Raw genomic sequence first — 6,000 nt, 5'->3', positions numbered from 1 at the left:
TTTGTTCGTATTGGAGCAAAAAGTCTCATATACTTAGGGATGTTATTCTAAAATAAACCGTAAATTCGTGCGTTAGGATACATATTCAAAAGCTTAATTTAATAGATAAGTTAGTTTTCACTAAAATCAAGCTGTCCAATAAAAGGCATATTTTACTTGTGTGTACTGTTTAGCTTTCGGTTTGAATGTGTTGATTTTGGCGACAGCGGTTTTCATACGAATTATGACATTATAGCACTTCTATGTGTCTTGTTATTTAGATTTCTATGGGTCCACCTTAGGAAAAGGTTGGGAAAGGCTGTTATAGAATATGGCCGAAATTCGGTCGAAAAGATATTTAGTTAAAGTTATATGTTGTACTTTATTATATTTTGTATCCTTGGTTTAATACCTAAAATCTTCAAGTGTCTCAGTCTTGTGTCCCATAAATAAAACTACAAATAATGGGTCCTATAACTTATATTTCAAAAACTTATAAATACACCTTATAGAACAACAAGATAAAAATTATAATTAACGATTTTACAAAATAAATTACTACTAAATTAAACGAGTGTCATAATACAAATTTTTAAGAGAAGGTTTTCTACACCTACACTGGGATTCTGTTGTATTTGTTGTTGCGTGTGAATGCACCGGGAGGACTGGCTTTCGCAAAGGTTTTGATACGCCGGATATGAGTCTATCTGCACTAGAATAGATCTGTTTTGGCCGTATACGTCGCTCGCGTTCTAGTCGAGCCCTCTGTATACGCTTTGTTTGTTCTATGCTCTCCTGCAGAGCAGCTATGCTAGACGATGGAGCAGGATAACGTTTGAGGCTATTTGAAACTTCCCCAACTTCAGCAATGTCCGTATCCACGATCTCTTTGTGATCCAGTATCATACCTAAATTTAATTTTAAATTTGTCGATCCATCTCGGAATGTCAGGTAAATTTTATCTTGTCCGAGAACCCTCAGTGAAAAGTTTTCATTAATTTTTAGTGCTTTCATTTTTATTTGAAATGGTTCAAAATTTTGTGACAACTTTTTGCCTTTTTCTTTTATAAAATTATCGAATTCGATTGCTACCATTTCTTCATTTTCATGTCGCGGAATATCATCTCCAGGTCCACTGAATTTTAGAATATCAGGATCTTTATGGGTCAAATGAGTATCAATCAAAATTTGTTGTAAAACAGGAGGATCGTTTAATGTATGCCATTTCCAATGAGAAACTGGCCCAATGTTCCGATCTAATACGACTCCTTCTGTTTGGTTATATTTAAGCCTTAAAATAAAACATTCAACGTAAATTTACTTACAAAACTACCTATCAAATCTAAAACTTTGTAAAAACGTACCTTATTTTTCCTTTGTGATCGAAAACAATACCATTTCCTAAATAATCAAACATGGCTAAAATTGTTAGGGGCCGTGATCGCCCACGGTCATCGGGTTCCCCGTTGCTGTATATGACATATCTTTGCTGAGCATGCATTTCTATAAAGATAATAATAATTATGATTGAATATATTGGATTTAGAATATAGAATTATAGATAAGTCATTAATTAAATTACCTTCCGCATCATAATAATCCAGCGCCTTACATCCATTTCTATAAAACCAGTGTCCTTTACCATTATCATCAATTTCTGCTAGTTTCTCTCCAGTGTCATACAGCACTAATTTTTTGTTCTTGTTGTATTCAAACCAATTAAATTCCGGATTTGCGGGTTTCATACGATATACATTCATCTGTGTTATAAATATTCGACATCAGTAATGAATTTTGCCTATACCTAAACGTTGCATTGATAGCTGTGAGGTAAATATGAATGGTTTGCATTTTTTGTCCGAGAACATTTTCTTGTAGATATTTTATTCCTGTTGTATTAAAGACGCTTTGGAATTAATACATAAGTTGAAATGTATTTTAGGACATGCTTCGATAAATATTATAAAATATAAGTGTTATGTATTTATTTTGAGCGTAATAAAAGCGATACTAAATGGATGAGTCAATATACGTAGTTTATACCTAATATCTAAATTGTCGAGGTATAATGGACTTTCGGATCCACGTTTGTGCTTCTTGTATTAACATACCTATAGATATCGAGTAATAAGGTACCTGTCGTACAATTTTTTCAGTAGGTAATATTGTCCAGCCTTTTTCGATGAATGAGCGATCTGATAAAGCATATCGCATAACACCCTTGGTCACTTCTTTTTCTTGCTATAATATATAGGTATTAACTAGGTAAATTGTATAAAAATCAAAAGGTATAATTCATTTATATAACATTTTTACAGCAACAGTATTAAATCTGTTTTTATTAATCATCAACACTGGATTAATTTAGTGTCTATATCTATACGCCATAAGGTAATAATAATCATCAATCATGATTCCTACCCTGAACGAACTGTAGGACACCTATTCATACACCAATTCCTACAACCAACGGATCTACATTTGATACAATTAAAGATAAGTTATTAATAAGATAACTATTCCTGACTGAAATTATTAAAAATATCTATCACTATAACCTTAATTCTTTCCCTGTTTCTCGTCTTACTCCAATGAGTAAGACAACTACACAATTGTAGACTGTAGGAGTAACATAATTTTATTATTACTTATGTTTATATATCATATGGCACGTACCTCACCATAGAAAAATCTATAAAGCTCCGATTCGTCGAAGTAGGTAATATCTAAATAAGTAAGTAAGTACGTCTCAATCGGGTTTTTTACAAAAAAATTTTTTTTGGTTGTTAAAATTCCTGGACTGCAATAGAAACACTTACTACTTGTGGACTAGCACCTTCTTACCTGTTTTTTGAGAGGTTCTGAAGACTTGATTTTTTCATTCACGTAATTATCTTCTTGAATTTGTTCGTACTTAGTATTGAAAATTAAGGGTTCATAAACATCTATTTCCTTACATATTTTTTTCTTAGGAATAAGGTTTTTCTGAATTTTTGTGCCTATGATAACATCGCCTAGTTCTTCTTTTTTTTCTTCGTTGTATAAAATGTTATCTATATCGAGTTCTAGCTCAGAATCTTCACAAAATAAACATCGGGTTCCAGGCATGCATTGATGCAATTTATGACCTTGATGTCTTTTTATGATCAGCGGGGAAATATTTAATTCCGACCAGCGTCTCGGTACTACACGGTGTTCACCTTCGGAATGTTTAATTTTTACTAGTTGTAGAACTAAATCGTCGGTAGATGGTTTTCTCAATTTGACTTTACTTATAGATAATTCCGTGGTTGTGGGTTGCACTTGAGTGTTATAATTTTTAGATTTCTCTTTTTCCTTGTTTTTCATTCTAAATTTCATGTCCTTTTCTTTTGCTTTGATGATGTCTAGGCCAAAATCTTTGTCTTTTTGTGCAGTATCTTTGGCTGCGTTCGGCGTTTCGGAACCTAAGTCGTCTTTTTCCTGTGTTTCGGACTGCAATTCAACTTCTTTGTTTTTTATCTGTGTGTGTTGTTCCTTTTCCTTTGATGTCTGATCCATTTTTTTAAGCTTTTTATCTCTTTTCTGAATTTCACTCTCATTTTTTCTTGCATCAAGTGGATCCTTGGCGCGTGTGGATGTACCATTATGTTTTTCTTTTGTTTTTTCTTTTGGTTTGTGCAAAACTTTTTTTAAACTGTCCCTTATACTTGGTTGCAGGATTATTTTTTCTAGGTCAGATTTTTGTACTTGTTTTTGAAATTTGTCGTTTCTCTTTTCTGCTCCTAATTTACTTATTTGATCTGTTTGTTTCTTAGTTTTTTCTAATTCCAAAGTTAGTAAGTTTTCGGTTATTTCTTTTATAATCTCTGAGGAACTTCTTTGACGATTAACAGGTTTTTTAAGTTTTTCTTTAGGAAAAAAGAAACTAAAATTGGTCTTAAAAGTACTATCCTTCAGGCTGGAAAATGATGAATTGAAATTTTCTACAGACTGTGATATTTGAAAATCAGAGGAAGAGCTTTTACCGCAAATATTTCTAAAGTTTTTAGAGCTTGAATCATCTGGTAAGTTGGAGAACTTATCATTGTTTTCTTCAAGCATCTTTAAATCATTTTTAACGCTCTTTTGAAACAGATTTTTGTGACTGCACAATTTTTGTATCGTTAAATGATGTTCTTTATCCTTTTCTTTTCTCAAAATATGTAGTTCATGCTTACATTTCTTCGGCGGCTTTCTGAGACTTGATTCAGATGATAATGTTAGTTCGTCTTCAGAGGGCGCCAACAGTTCAATAGAAGTAATTATTCCCTTTTTTATTGAATCTTCATTATATATCAGTCCATATTCATTCATTTTTTCCGGCTTTTCCTCAGCCAAAGATGCCACATCTTTCGTGGTTTTAAACAAAAAGTCTATTTTAGGTTCCTGGACAGTTTTCAACGATATTTTATAACTACACGATGTTTTTATCGATGATTTAGTACTAGGATAAGTGGGATCCATAAAAATCACATTGTTATCCAACAATTCTATAATCTTTGTCAACCATAATTTAACCTTTTCTTTAATGTAGTTTTTTGATGTACTTTTCTTGTAAGAAATCTTCTTATGTATTCGAGTTTTACTTGTTTTATGAAGAAAATAATCAGTTAAACAATGATCGCAAATGTGGTTATATATATTTTTTCCAATATTCAAAACCTTTCTTTGCATACACTTCACGTTTCGCTTACATCGTTTACATTTTATTAAATTATCTAAAAAAATTACAAAAAATTAAAGCAAATTAAAAGTACCTTAGTTAACTACTAACTAGTTAGGTAACTAGGATATTTGTGTAATTTTAAATAATTGTAACTACTTACAGATCTTTTCCACTGATTTTTCTTTAACGTTTTCTCCTTTGTCCATATTATCGTTGCTCATTCTAGAACAGATCAAAAATATGAAGAAAAAATATTTATATATCTTCCCGTATATGTTCTAGCTTTCTGTAAGCGGCTTCGCCCGCGTAGTAAAAGAAAAACCCGCATAGTTCCTGTTCCCGTGGGATTTCCGGAATAAAACCTATCCTATGTCCTTCCTCGGGTGCCAATAGGCTATTATAGCTCTGTACCTACCATATTTTAGGTAAATATATGAAATACTTTTTGAGTTTAGCCTGGACATAGGTACATAAGACCCAACTAGGCTATATATTATCTCAAGTGAGCCGAACGAAGCATGCAGCTATTTATAAAAGCTAGAAGTTAAAACACACATTTTTACACCTTAGCCATTGACCTTACCTAATTTTTTTTTCACCTTGTCTAAAATTTCATCGACGTAAAAGATATGATTTATAGGTATATATATCCACTAAAATTAACTACTTGCAGATTAATAATAAAATAATTATCTACTAACAAATACGTAACAAGTATACCAAGGTTGAATAAAAGAAGAAAATGAGAACAGTGTGCTACAAAACGATTGAAGATTATTAATAAATGACAGTCCATCCTTCAAGCATTTTTTTAATATATCACAGAAATAGTTATATATATAAAAAAAAAGTATTTTATTGGAAGTTACCTTGCTTCTTATGATACCAAGATAAAAGATTTTTCGTTCACGGGGAATACCCTGTAGGTTTTGATTCCCTTGCGAATGTCGAAAATTTTTAGCAGACGAATATCTTTTGATTGTGTTGGCTTAGATTGAGAAGTTTGATTTTTTCACAACTTCAAGAGACCTCCACGAGTTCTGTCGAATAATCATCTTTACAGACAGACAGACAGACAGACATCGAAGTGATCTATGAGAGTTCCGTTTTTTCCTTTCGTTTTGTGGTTCGGAACATTAAAAACGGCAACACATATTTCAAACTAGCTTCCGCCAGCAGCTTCGCCCACGTAGTCACGTATCCATGCAGTATTTTTTTAAGTTTAGCCCATTAATACAGAGTACAGACAAACACACAAACATTCTAAAAACTATATTCGATTCGCCTATATTAGATTGTAGATCATGCCCGAAGTATTATTTTAAAAAATATTC

The 6,000-nt window shown here is 32.1% G+C and overlaps 1 pseudogene across 1 annotated transcript; it reads right to left on the bottom strand.

Annotated features, from left to right (window-relative positions):
* Window positions 1-540: 540 nt before the first annotated feature.
* LOC149487669 (uncharacterized) lies at window positions 541-4,314 on the bottom strand (annotated as a pseudogene). Its single transcript, XR_016315678.1, has 6 exons — window positions 2,802-4,314; window positions 2,497-2,501; window positions 2,116-2,220; window positions 1,562-1,739; window positions 1,344-1,482; window positions 541-1,270 (listed from the first exon to the last, which is right to left on the bottom strand). The product of XR_016315678.1 is annotated as an uncharacterized LOC149487669 (transcript).
* Window positions 4,315-6,000: the final 1,686 nt, after the last annotated feature.

The sequence above is a fragment of the Colias philodice genome, chromosome 6 (genome assembly GCF_061535455.1).
Source record: "Colias philodice isolate Cphi_HAF_F1 chromosome 6, ilColPhil1 Martin Lab GWU primary, whole genome shotgun sequence".
NCBI lineage: Eukaryota > Metazoa > Arthropoda > Insecta > Lepidoptera > Pieridae > Colias > Colias philodice.
The sequence above is the reverse complement of the archived record's forward strand: the minus strand, read 5'-3'. Positions and strand labels throughout refer to the sequence as shown.